The sequence below is a fragment of the Dipodomys spectabilis genome, unplaced genomic scaffold (genome assembly GCF_019054845.1).
Source record: "Dipodomys spectabilis isolate Male_0828 unplaced genomic scaffold, ASM1905484v1 ptg000502l, whole genome shotgun sequence".
Taxonomy (NCBI): Eukaryota; Metazoa; Chordata; class Mammalia; order Rodentia; family Heteromyidae; genus Dipodomys; species Dipodomys spectabilis.
Window position 1 is genome coordinate 180,760 of NW_024871179.1, and position 14,514 is coordinate 195,273.

Below are 14,514 nucleotides of genomic sequence, written 5' to 3' on the forward strand. Positions count from 1 at the left end.
AGCAATGTCAGAAACACTGGCCCAAGTTCCATGATAGTGACTTAATTTTTTAAATGAAAACAGTTATGTTTATTCAGTTCCATACTGAACATTAAACAAAAGCAGTGTAGAATTTTGTACAGCTATTTAGACATCTTTTCCTTACCCCCCAAAGTGCTTCTGTGAGCTCTACATTGTTTCTTTTATATGTTTTTTATTGTAATAATGATGTACAGGGGGTTACAGTTTTTTGAGCAAGGTAATGAGTACATTTCCTATTGAGCATTGTTGACTCGTCCTTTGTTTTCCCCCTACCATCCTTTCTCTCCCATCTCCACAACTACCTCCCCCTTCCGAGGTCAGTGACTTAATTTTTTTTTTTTTTTGCTTGACACGGGGTTTGAACTCAAGTAGTGGCAACTCTTCACCTTCCCTCACATTGCTGCAGATTTACCAAGAACTTGAGTTCAAATCCCAGGCTAGGAAAGAAAACTGGCAGAAATTCCAAACCAGAGAGCTTTATTTCTTTTTTATTTTCGTTAAATAATGTAGTTATTTATTTATTTACTTATTTATTTATTCATTCATTCTTTTTCTTTTGCCAACCATGGGCTTGAACTCAGATTGTGGCAACTCTGCCTAAGCCTTGATCTCGCTAGGCTGGGATGCAGCCTCTGGACCAATAGCCAATCCTGGGATCCTAGGCCAAGAGGGCTTGCAGGAAGAAAGAAAAAAAAAAAGCGGGACAGCACAAAAAGTAGTGAGCTGCAGAGGGCTGGGGGTTTTATGATTTTTTTTTCTTTTTATTATGAAAATACCATACAGAGGGGTTACAATTACATGGGCAAGATAACGAGTATATTTCTTATCAAGCATTGTTGCCTCCCCTTTGTTTCCTCTTCACATCCCTTCCATTACCACCCCCCCGCCCACCCCCCACCCAATCCTCCCCCCCACCAAAGTTGTAAAGTTTGATTTCTACATAATGACTTGTACATTTCATTGTTGCTATGGGTCCACCTGTATCCCTATTTAAACAATTTGTTTTTTTTCCCTTCCCCTCCACAAATTATACCAACATCAAATAAAGTGAAAGCAAGGGTTTTACTGTGGGGGAGGGACATACAAAGCAATAAAGAAATCATCTTATAAATATGTTAGAAACAATTGCATGAAAGAAAAAAAAACATTTGATTACTTATCTTGAAGTTCTTTGCAGGGTTACCATCCTGGTTCTACAGATGCAAAGTGGACCTGACCGGCCATTGCTGAAGGCTGGCAGGCTATCAAGGAAGCCATAGCCCAACCTGTCAACATAGGCCCAGAGCTCAAATCCTTGTCCTGACACCTACCAATGGCACAAGATCACCAGAGACTCATTCCTATGCATAGAAATACCGACTGAAAGAGTAGTTCATGCATCGGTCTAGTCTAAAATTGGATGCAGTAATCCTAGGATGCTGATTGATCTTAATTAATAGTTTATTAAGCATGAAAAGAATAATATTACTTCAATGACAGTATATTAAATACCTAAGAGTTGGTAGGAATGTAGTAGATGTCATTCAAGCATAGATAGACGGCTCTGGCACTCTTTAACAATATATATTTATTTGTATATCACCGTCTGCCTATCCATGTATCGCTGTTTTGGCCAAACTTGGGGCTAGATCTCAGCACCTAGGAAACACCTGACAGCTACATTGGGTAGAGGCTGCCATGTTCACACTCACTCATTCATGAATTGGGCCTTCTAGGCCCTGAGTTCGGATCTTAGCACTGCCAAAATATATTCTTGAAGTAAGAAGCCAAGTGTGACACATGTTTTCCTTTTCAGGGAGAGACCTGGGTGTCAGGAATAATCTAGAACACATCTATAAAATCTAGATGCTATGTGATAGGATATAAACAATGTAATAAATGGTATAGGTATCATCAGAGTCAATTTAATAAATGGTAAATAAATGAATAAAACAAGAAATAAAATAACCAAACAAAACATGGTATGGACTGAACATCTATGTGGAAGTATAAATCCTACAACACCAAACATGATATGGACTGAACAACTGTATGGAAGTATAAATACTGTCTTTAAAATGTATATAAAAAGTATGTTTTCCAGACCCGAGGCTTGAATTCAGCCACCATACTTGGAGGGTATTGAGGGTAATCCTGCTCACAGACCTTTGTCCTCACCTTGACCCTTTCCCCAATTTGGCCAGATAGGCTCTGAGTTCAAATCCCAACACTGCCAAAATATGAATCCTGATGTGAGAAGCCAATCAGTTGACCTATTTTCCTGTCTTATGAAAGTCCTGGGTCTCAGCTAGGATGGAGAATGCATAGGAAAACCTATAGCCATGGCAATAGGTTGTCATCCATGTAAGCACTGTTATAGCTGTCATCATCCTCAGTAAAATACACAATACTTCCATGGATAAGACAGAAAATAAAGAGAAGAGGTACACCAAACGCAAGATGCTGTCCACACATGTATGTCAATATAGATACTATGTTTAAATAATGAATTTATGACTATCATGGCCCACCCTGGGGATCAATGTCATATCCTGGGAATGGCCTGTCTCCTTAGTTGTTGACAGACTGGTGTGTTCACCTTGACCTATTTGCCAATTGGTCCTGAACTACCAACAATGGAATCGTGGAGTAAGAAGCTGAGTATGAAACTTGTTTTCCTTTTCTCTGAGAGTCCTGGGTGTCAGGCATGATGGAGAACAGGTCTACAAATCTTGATGCCATGTGATAGGATGTCATCAATGTAATAAACGGAATGGGTGTCATCATAGTAAAATCAATAGTAAATAAATGAATAAAACAATAAATACAGGTAACAACCACACCAAACATGTATGGACTGAACATCTATAGGTAATAACAAATCCTATCTTACAATCTATATAAATAGTATGTTTTCCAAGGCTGGGGCTTGAATTCAGGTCTAGTGAATAGGCCTGACTTTCGAATCTTCAAGTACGATGAAATTCCCCTTCATCTACAGTACTGCAGATTCACGCAGACCCTGAGTTCAAATCCAAAGTCTGGCAGAATAACTGGTGTGAATTGCAAGCCAGGGAGCTAATTTTTTTTCCAGAACGGGGTTTGAACTCAGGTCATGGAAACTGCCTCAGCTTTGATCACCATAGGCTGAGGTAAAGCAACTGGACCCACAGCTGATCCTGGGATCCTAGATCCCTAGGTTTTTTGGGGAAAGAATTGCACAGAAAAAATGTGACAAAATGGTCTTTTTACGTTTTCTTCCTTTGTGAGGTGACCCTCCTGGGTCTGAATGCCACTGTTGCAAAGGGTACTTCACCTTGCATTGCTGAAGGCTTGCAGACTATAAGCGTAGCCATAAGACCACGTGGAAACATAGGCCCTGATTTCAAATCCCCATCCTGACACCTACCAATGTCAGGAGATACTAAGAGACTCGTTCCCACCCATAGAATTAACAATGGAGTGTTATCAATGTCATGGTTAAATGAGTTGATCGTGAATGATGCTCCTATATAATTAGACAGCATGATTTCAGGAGGGTGAGTGATTTTGTTTAATATTTATGAAGCATTAAAAGAATACTATTACATACAGTAATGCAATAACTTCAGGACACTGATTTAGTTAATGGTTTTTTTTTTTTTTTTTTTTTTGGGTCCGGTCGTGGGGCCTGAACTCTGGGCCTGGGTGCTATCCCTCAGCTCTTCAGCTCAAGGCTAGTGCTCTACCACTTGAGCCACAGCGCCACTTCCGGCTTTTTTCTTTTTGCTTATGTGGTGCTAAGGAATCGAACCCAGGGCCTTGAGCATGCAAGGCAAGCGCTCTACCACTGAGCCACCTTCCCAGCCCCTAGTTAATAGTTTTTTAAGGATGAAAACAATAACATTAGTTACATGGAGGCATAAAAAATACCCAAGACTTGGTAAGAATATAACTGAATATATAGACATCTCTGGCACTCTATAAAGATATATATTTACTAGTGTACTGCCATCTGCATGTCAATCTGTTCTTATTTTTTCAACCCATGGGGCTCAATCTCAAGTTGTGGGAACTGCCTGTCAGTTCAATTTGCCATGGATGGCATGCTGACACTCACCCATTCATTAATTTTGCCTTGTAGGCCATGGTTTCAGATGTCAGCACTTCCAAACAATGAATCTTGGAGTAAGAAGCTGATAGTGACACGTTTTCCTTTTCTGTGAATGTCCGGATTGTCCGTTATGAAGTGGAATACATAAACAGATTTATATCCTATGTAATCAATGTAATCAATATTCTATGTGTCATAATAGTTAATAAAATAAACAGTCAATACATGAATAAAACAAAATATAAAATGAGTAACTACACTGAATTCAATATGGAGTCAACAAATGCATATAAATAGAAATCAAATATTTCAAATGTATTTGAATAGCATGTTTTCTAGTGCTGGAGATTGAATTCAGGCCTAAGGAACAGACTTGAATTTCTTGACTTCAAGGAGGTGAGCTTCTCCTTTCCACACAGTGAAACAGAATTACCCAGACCATGAGTTCCAATCCCAATCCTGGCAGAAAAAATTGCACCTTTATACTATGTGAAGCTCAATTTTAGGTATTTCATTATGCCTCCATTTAATGTATGTGATTCTTTAAATGATAAAGTATTAACTAAAATCGATCAGTGTCCTATAATTGTGTGTAATTTTATCCTAGAATCATTCAAGAACTGCTCGTTTAATCATGACATACATCACATTCCATTGGAAATCAAATGGATAGGAACGAGTTTCTTAGGATCTCCTGATATTTGGAGGTCGAAGGACCAGGATTTGAACTGTGGACTGCAGCTCCCGCCACTTAAACCCGAGGATAGGGAACTCACCAGTCTGTGCAAGAACATCAGCAAGACCAATGATTAGGCAGGCACCATTGGCTCTCAGCAGTCCTCCTGGATACTTACAAGGCTGTGATAGGAGGATCATGGTCAAAGTCACCCTAGGCAGGAAAGTCCTTGAGACCCAAATTCAGTGCCAACAATGTCAGAAGTAAAGCTGAGTGGCTCCAGTGGTGGAGGGCTAGTCTTGAGCAAAAGAAGTTCACAGACTGTGCCCAGATCCTGAGTTCAAGGTCCAGACTGGCAACAAACAGTCATACACAACAATCTGTGCAGCCATCCAGCTAAAACAGGTCACCCTCTTGTCTCCAACTGAATTGGACAGAGTTCCCTGGGAAAAGGGCTGTGGGAGCCACTGTCATCTTGACTCCACCCATGCTGCCTGCATCACAGGATTCTGGCCACACCCCCATGTTTCATGTTTTTTTCTGACCAATGTGATATAAGAATTGTGGCCACACCTATATTCCATGCTGCTAGGTAGCACCGGGATTCCCTCTGTTGGTTTACACCATTACCCGCAGTTGAGGAAGGTAGAGGTGGCTGAGTGGTGAGCAAGAGACTCAAGGCTTAGGAGGAGAGGCCTGGCTCAGCTCTGCCATGCCCCGCCCATGCCCTAGCCCCCTTCCCCATTCTGCCCAGTGCCATGTTTCAAACCTGACACTGCCTGCTTGGACCCACGGTGCCTCTCGGAGTCCTCAGGTGATGGCAAGCACCAGGCCGGCTTGTGGTCACGACCTGGTGAGGTCCCGGATCCTCCGCTCCAGGCCTGAGTGTTTGCCTTGTCACTGCCATCACTGCTAGACCCACCTGGAGCCGCAGCCAACAGCTTCTCCCAGCAGCCCATGAGTGTCCACCTCCCAGGTGTACCCTTTGACCCCTGCACCATCTATCCCCTCCCCTTCCGACCCAGACACCCACCTCATCTGTGCCTTATACTCCAGCCCAGACTCTGCCACAAATGTGTCCCAGGGGTGGGGTGGGGGTGTCGACCAGGGGATTCCAAACCCATCCGTAGCAGTCAATGTGCCAGGAAATGGGGAGATGCAGAGATGGGTAAGGAGGGGGCACCACAGGGCCCCTGGCCTGGACCATTGGGAGCAACACAGCCACTCATCTGCACCCTTCCTCTCCCTGGTGGGAACATGGTGGCTTTAGTCAGAGGTGGGGAACAGCACCTCCACACCTGCTTTCTAGGGTCTTTTCCTTTTTGCTGCTGGTGGGGGGTGTTGGGTGCAGAAGATAGGTCTTCCTTGCTGTGTGAGCCCTTGTCCTCTGTGCTCAGTCATGCTTTCACCTGAAGAGGATACAATTAAAGCCCAGTTGGGAGGTGAGGGTGCTGGGGGTCAGATAGAAGGTGATTATCTGGGAGGAACACCACCCAACACACACACATACACCCAGCCTGCTCCTTTCCTCAGTTGTCAACAGTTCTCACAGGGTGATCACATTTCCCAGCTCTGCCAGCTTCTTCTGGTGGTCCCAGTCCATCTGGTCTCCTTGTCCTTCCCAAGAATCCGCCAAGTGGCCCAGAAGCATATATGCTTGAAGTAGGGAGTAAGTCCATATATGTAGACTTTAGGACCCCATCCATTTCCCCAACACTGCCCCCACCTCAGGTAAGACACTCATTTGGGTACACCATGACTCTGTGCTTGTTTTGTCTCCTGGCTCTGAGGAGCAACCTGTCTCAGGACACCTTTACCCAGCTTCCTGGCCTAGGGTTTTGTGAATGGGGTGTCAATGTTCTGGCCCTGGAGAAAAGGAGAGGCAGGGTGGTGCTGAGTCATTAGAACGGTGTTCTTGAGTGGAAGCCCCTGATTCTTCCAAGGGAACCCGGTGCTCCAGCTTGCACATTGTACTAAATGAAGAACCAACAAACTCTGGAGAAGCACTGCTCTGAGTCTGTCTCTGTGTGTGTGTGTGTGTGTGTGTGTGTGTGTGTGTGTGTGCGCACGCGCACGCGCGCGCGCACGTGTGCATGAGAGAGCTAGAGAGTGTGTGCGCATGAGAGAGCTAGAGAGAGAGGAGAGAGGGGAGAGGGAAAGAGAGAGAGAGGGAGAGAGAGAGAGAGAGATCATCTTCCTCCTTGTACAGCCTGACTGTGCTCAGATGAGTGATCATTTGGAAAATTGCAGGTGCAGCATGGACGAGTCTTCTGTCACTGGTCTGAATGTGTGTGTGTGTATGTGTGTGTGTGTGTGTGTGTGTGTGTGTGTGTGTGTAGAAGTGGGTTGAAACAAGGAAGCTGGGTCCTTTGGTAACTTCTGCCTGCTATCTTTGGGGGGGGGTGAATGGGCTTCACAGCTGAGGTCTGGGGGCCTGGAATAGTGAGAGGCTTGAAGTGGACCCAACATTGTTAAATTATAAGAACAAGGGATCTCTGTGTCCTGGATCTGTGTACTCTCTTGGGCCTGGTTAGTGTCAGTGGGAGCTTGGGAGGACCTGGGAGTGTGGCCCACAGGGGTGGCTTCCTAGGGGGACAGAGAGTGTGGTCAGCACTTAGCAAAGATTTGAGCCCTGCTAGTATGGAGTGCAACAGCATAGGTCAGACTCCAGGTTTTCTCATCATGACCTTTGCAAGGCCAATCCTATTTTAAATCTTGTGCTGTGATCTTCAGATCTCAGCCACCTGAGTAGTTAGGATTGTAGGCATGAGCCTCTGGCACCAGACCTCTGATTCTTTTTGGTATATTAGGGTTTGAACTCAAGTCCTTAGGCTTGTCAGTCAGGTTTTCTACCATGCCTTTCTGTTTTGGGCATTTCTGAGATAGAGACTCAATTTGTGATCAGGCTGGGCTGGATCACGGTCTTCCTATCTATGAGAGGCATGCACCACCAGGAGTGGTTGTCTGTAATTGGGATGGTAGACATATAGTGCCATGCTCAGTCTAAGCTGATGCTTACATGATTGTCCCAAACTCTCAGTCTACAGCAACCGATCCTTGACCACAGGTAAAGCTTTGGGTTGGGCCTCCACCATTGGACCTCAGTCTCCTCATGGGACAGTTGTGAGAAATCAAGGGATTAATACAGAGGGATCTCTTGAGCAGGTCCAGGCACAGAGGGAGAGGCTGTCAGATATGGTTCTCGCCAATTCTCTGAACATATAACAGGAAGATAACCCAGAAAAGGCTCAGATGGGGCCTGTTATTAGTCATGAGACAGTTATGGAATTATGAAACAGAACATGGCTCTCTTTCATCCTTACCCTATTCCCATGAGGGAGGGGATCCTTCACTGTGTTCAGTTTTGCAGCTAAGGAAGACGAGGCCTGGAGAAGCCAGGTGACCAACTCATGATCTATTCAGTCCACTTCTTGTCAGTCGTGGGACTTGAACTCTGCACCTGGGTGTTACTCCCAAGCTCCTCAGCTCAAGGCTAGAGCTCTACCACTTGAGCCACAGTGCCACTTCCTGTTTTCTGGTGGTTCTTTGGAGCTAAGGGTCTCATGGATGTTCCTTCCCCGGCTGGCTATGAACCATGTTTGTCATATCTCAGCCTCCTGTTTAGTTAGGATTATAGTCCTGAGCCACCAGCACCCGCTTAAATGTAATTCTGACTTTCTCTCTCTCACACACAGGAACTGGTTGAATGGGTGCTGGAAGAGGTGGCCCAGAGTCCCCATGTGGCTGGAACCCAAGGTGGCCATCTCATTCTGGAGGTAGGCTGGGGGTCAGCCTGTTGAACCAGCTCCATGAGGTAAGCCTCCCTGTGCCCTGGCTAGACAGTGACAATTATTATTTAGTTAGTATTATTTTCTATGTCCTTTTCTAGCACCAGGCCAAAAATATGATACATAATTATGGAATGAAAATGTAATACCATCTTTTTTTGCAAGGGGTGGGGGAGTTCCGGTCATGGGGCCTGAACTCTGGGCCTGGGCACTGTCCCTCAACTCTTCAGCTCAAGGCTAGCGCTCTACCACTTGAGCCACAGCACCACTTCTGGCTTTTTTCTTTTTGCTTATGTGGTGCTGAAGAATCGAACCCAGGGCCTCACGCATGCAAGGCAAGTGCTCTACCACTGAGCCACCTTCCCAGCCCTGTAATACCATCTTAATAAAGTCATTTAGGGCTCTAGGCATGTGGCTTCATGGTACAGTGATTGCCTAGCTGCATGAAAACCTGGGTTCAATTCCTCAGTACCACATAAACAGAAAAAGAAACACTGGAAGTGGTGCTATGCCTCAAGTGGTAGAGTGCTAACCTTGAGAAAAATAAAAGAAGCACAGGAATAATTACCTAGCTTTGAGTTTAAGCCCCAGAACTACAGGACTGGCAAAAAACCAAACAGTTAGTAAATGCAAAGTAAGCCATACTTGGAATATATAATTGCTCCTTCCATACTGATACCTGACAATAGTACCTCATTCATGTACTTTACCTACATTAGTATACTGTGTTGACAAAAAGTTTTGTTCAATAGGTCACAGAAATTAATACCAGGAATGTGCTTATATGTCAAATGAAGTTTAATTCTGAAAATTCAAAGATTCCACACTTTTGAGTGGTCACTGCTAATAACAATGAGAAGGGTAGTCCAAGTCACATTTGGAAACCTTTTTGGTCAGTCATGGCACCAAAAAGGAAGAGGCTAATTAACAGTTGTGACAAGAGAAGGACTAACTCCAGATGGAAGGAACAAATGATTGTAACTAAGGTATACCAGAAACCGTTCTAGGGAACCATTTTTGGTTATTGAAGAACTACTTATCAACTAGGATTATTCCTTATTGCCTTTAGCATTCTAAATCTTGTGCTAGTTCTTAATCTCTGTGTGATAAATGTATCTCCTTCTACGCAGTTTTTTCATACCTGATCTCTGTTGCTTTCTAAAATTCTGTCTTTCTCTATTTCTCTATGAACACTTCCTGATACTACATATACCTACACAGATGGAAGACGATACTAATGTAAAGGTCCCATAGCTCATGAGTCATTAATGTAACAACATGGAAAAGGAGGAGTTATTTATTGCTACCTCAATTTTTCTGAAAAGCTGCAAGGTCATCATTTGATTCAAATTACCATTCTTTGTCTACATAGTGTCATTAAGTGCACTAAATGGAAATATGAGCTGAGTGGTGGTGGGTCACGTCTGTAATCCTAGCCACTCAGGAGGTTGAGACCAGAGGATTATGGTTCAAAGCCATCCTGGTCAGGAAAGTCTGTGAGACTCATCTTCAATTAGCCACTAGAAACCCAGAAGTTGTGCTGTATCTAAAGTGGTAGAGCTCTGAACTTGAGCTGAATAGCTGAGGGACAGTGCCCAGGATCAGAGTTCAAGCCCCATGACCGACAAAAAGTGCAAATATGACTTTAAGTTGCCCCAAAAGGAACAACAAGGTCAACAGTAATCTTCAAATCAGAAAAAAATTCCAAAATGATTCAGTACACCTACTTTTCCTGAGTTATTTAAATTATGGCTTCTTAGCTGGACATATTCTCTTCTTTTAAAAATTGTCAAATATTAGCTTTAGAATAAACTTCACCTACTATTTCTTGGTTCAAAACAGAAGTCTTGATACAGTTGATGTCACTTGGCTTTTTCTATCTCAGTTCAAAGCCAACCCAGGCAGGAGTGTCTGTCAAACTCTTATCTTAAACACAAGAAAGGCCAGAAGTGGGGTTTTGGCTCAAGCAGTAGAGTACTAGCTTTGGGGGCAGGTGAGCAGGAAGACAACTGTTCAGGGACACGGTCCAGCATCTGGGTTCAAGCCCCAGAACAAGCACAACTAAACAAACAAGCAAACAATAAACCCCAGGTCTTTCTTTAGGACCCTCCTTAAAGGAGTACTGGTCTTAGAAGAGCCTGCTATTGCTCATTATACTCACTGGACCTAGCTTTTTTGTAATCCTTATTGCTATGGAGTAATCAGGACCAGAGTAAAGGAATGGATAACTGACTCCTGCAACAGAAGAATCATCTCAGGAATGAAATATCCATCCATAAAACACTTTAAAACCCCCATGTCTTTGTTTATTTGCAGTAGAACACTTTTAAAACAACGTTATTTCTTTTTGTTCTATGCTTGCCCTCAAATGGCACATTATTTCCTTTTGTAATACTCTCAACCAGAAGTTTACAGACAAGTTTTATATGAGGAAGGAACACACTCAAAAAAGTCAGGGACAGAGTTTCCTTCAGGCCTTGGATTCTTTTTTGTACAGTAAAAAGGAAAGCACAAGTTAAGTTGAACTTTGTCATTCCTCTATGTTCAATTCCATTCCTGTGATCAGTTTCCACATCCAGTAATAGTTACTTCCAGTAACAATCAATGATGGTGCTTGAGGTATAATGAATGTTTTCTGTCTTCATTGAAATAGCACAAGGAAATCTTTGGACATGTGGTAGCAAGTGTTCCAGAGACAACTTAGTAAAGAGAAAATATAAATTTTAAATTCCTTATAAATACATTATCCAAGAGTACATTGAGTTCAAACTTCATAAGTGCTCCATAAATTAAGGTGAATTTTAAATGGGAAAAAAGTTCTCAGATCATTTTTTGTGAGTGTATATGTAGTGCATTATTTCCCAAGTGTACATGAGTTAACAGTAAGAGAAAAATTAGCAATAATAGGAGAAAGAGGATTTCTGTGTTTTAGTGTTCAATACAATATAGAAGACTCTACAAAAAAGACAACATTGAAACAATAAAGCCAAGTCCAGTATGTAGATTTATAGAAGTGTCATAGAGAAAGCATTACTCCCAAGTTGAACATGAATATGAGGCCACTCCCTTTCTAAATCACCCTTGCTAAACATGAAAATTTGTAAAAAGTAGAATGGAAGAATGATTCTGGTTCCATTCAAGTCAGATGTAGGAGAATGGACTTAACTGGAAAAAAAAAGTCCATCTTGAGAGAGCAGGGATTACACTAGCCATACCTTTTCTTATATATTTTATGTTTTTGTTGGTTGTGGCACGTGAACCCTGGGTGCTGTCCCTTTGCTTTTCAGCTCCAGGCTAGTGCTCTACCACTTGAGCGACAGTGCCCCTTCCAGTTTTCTGGTAGTTAATTGGAGAAAAGAGTCTCGAGGACTTTCCTACTGGGGCTGGCTTTGAATCTCAATCCTCAGATCTCACCACCACCCAGCTTAAGATCACATTTCTAACAGTATACACTCAGGATATGTAATGTGTATGTAATGTGTATGTGAATTCTTGAGTTAAAAATCTGGGCTACCACTTAAACTTAAATGTTTGTAGTTTAAAAGTAGATACTTCTAGAAAAATAAACCTAAGAATTTAAAGGGGTCTGGGTAGTTCAGTTTGCATCCATCATGGGCAGAACAGTCTTTGAGACACTATCAATAATTAACCAGATAAAATTGCATTGGAAGAATGGTTCAAGTGATGGAATAACAGTCATGATAAAGATTGCTGGATAAGACCTTGAGGCTTTTGCATACATACATACAAATATACACATACACACAGAGGCACTTATTTGTGCACACACAAATACACAAATAAAAACTGTCAGAATATATAAGAAAGTTAGAAACAATAGAAAATATGTCCTGAGTAAGACTAGAATCAGGTGATAAATTTTATTATTAGAAAGTATTAGAAAGTCCTCAAGTGAACTATCTTCAAAAAAGTTTAAGATTACTGCTTAGTTAGGGACAAGAGGTAGTAAGAAAGTCAAATATATCATTATTAAAGGGATCAGATCCATGGAGGAATGAATCAGAGTCCACAGCAGGTGCATCTGAAAATGTTCATATCTTGTGTCAAATGTTAGAACATCTTTGAAAATAGTACATAAATAGTCTTGGCAGTCATTGTATGGATAAGATCTTCATAGAAGTTGAGAATTGCTTAATTTCTAGATTTTAATAAACCAACAAACTATGGCAGGGCAATGTGATACAGGCCTGGAATTGTTGCACTCAGAATAAGACGGGATATTATTGAGTGGAATTACATAGTGATACCTTCCCTGGACCAGGTAGTAAAATTTTGTCTCAATAATACAAACCAAATAACAAGAAAGGAATACACAGTTGTAAGTTTGGGCTAATTTTGTCATTATGTTTTGAGAAGTCAAGTTTCCTATTGAAATGCAACTCACATATAATCCTCAATTGTGTTTTAAATGCTGTCTTCATTACAGAACATTCCTAGATGCAAAGTAGCTCATGATTCCCATCCAAAATTTGAAAAAGTAAGTAAGCATCCTTCTGCTGGTTTCCAAAGAAATTATAAAGGTTTACAAAACTTAAGCCTGGAGATAGAAAACTTTGTCAAATATAGGACTTTGTGGACCTTGCTAAATTAGAATTTATTTTCAAAATAAGTATTTTGTTTTTGTTTGTAATTCCATATTCTATATGATACTACAAAATTCTTTTTAAGTAGAGGGTTTAATTGACAAATTCACAAATTATTCTAACATTCTATTTGCCTAGAATATTCTTTCAAGAAAGTTAGAACTTAGTTAACAGATAATTCCAACTGTTCATGTATCAAATGATAATGTGAATAATGTAGACAGAGTTGCCAACAAACGGATTATATTATTTATAAATTTAGAAAAAGAGCAATTTTTTGAGGGTGTGGTATAACATGGTATGAAGAGAATAATTGTGTGATAACTTGTTTCTTCTATCTATATGTAACACAGGAAGAAATTTCCTTAATTACGTGCCTCTGTATACAATGATAAAAATGCTAGGTTTGGGGTTCGTTTTTATTTCTGTATTTGTTTTACTGGTTTGTCCTAGGGCTTGAACTCTGGTCCTGGACATTGTCTCTGAGCTCAAGATTCGTGCCCTACCACTTAAACCTCAGTGCCACTTGTGTCTGTCTTTTTCTGAGAAGTTTATTGGAGATAAGAATGTCAGGAACATTCCTGCCCTGGTGGGCTTTGAACCGTAATCTTCCGATCTTAACATCCTGAATATCTATAATAGTTAAAAAATATATAAATAATATTTTCAAGTGTTCTGATCTCAAGAATATCATTGGGGTAAAAATGATGCAGCCCAGTTTATTGGGGTTCTTTCCAAAACAATGAGGACATCACATTAGCAGAGGTGTAGTATTTTTTACAATAAAGAAAAGCTATTCATGATGTGAAATAAGGGAATTTTCAGGTGTACCTTACAAGTTGGAATTTGTTGGGCTAGGATGACTTTATGGCATAAATATTGGGATTGCTTACTCTTGAATAATTATCACAGATGCTTCATAGTTTTATGCTCTACCAATTGTGGTTATTTTTCTTTTGACTTCTCAATCTGTAAAACCTCATTGGAAACTGCATCTATTGAAGAATTACATAACATGCAAACAGGTATTGTTTTGAATTTCTCAGGTATGGAACAGTCAGAATTTGAAAATGAGTAGTTATTAGTCATAGGAATTTTGAAGAACACATATATTCTGTTCTCTTAACAACTTATTTACTTTTAAAAGTTATGGGTTTCCATAGAATTAAACTTTTTTCGGTTTTATGTGTGTAAAAGTACTAAATTTATTCTTTTTTCAAAATATTGGCAAGTATATTGTGACAATATTGTCCAGCTGGATAACATTCGAGTTGATGACCCTCTGATAAAGAAGGAGTAATTAATTCAAATTAGATGCCAAAGAGTAATGATTTTTAAAAGTTACTATATAAA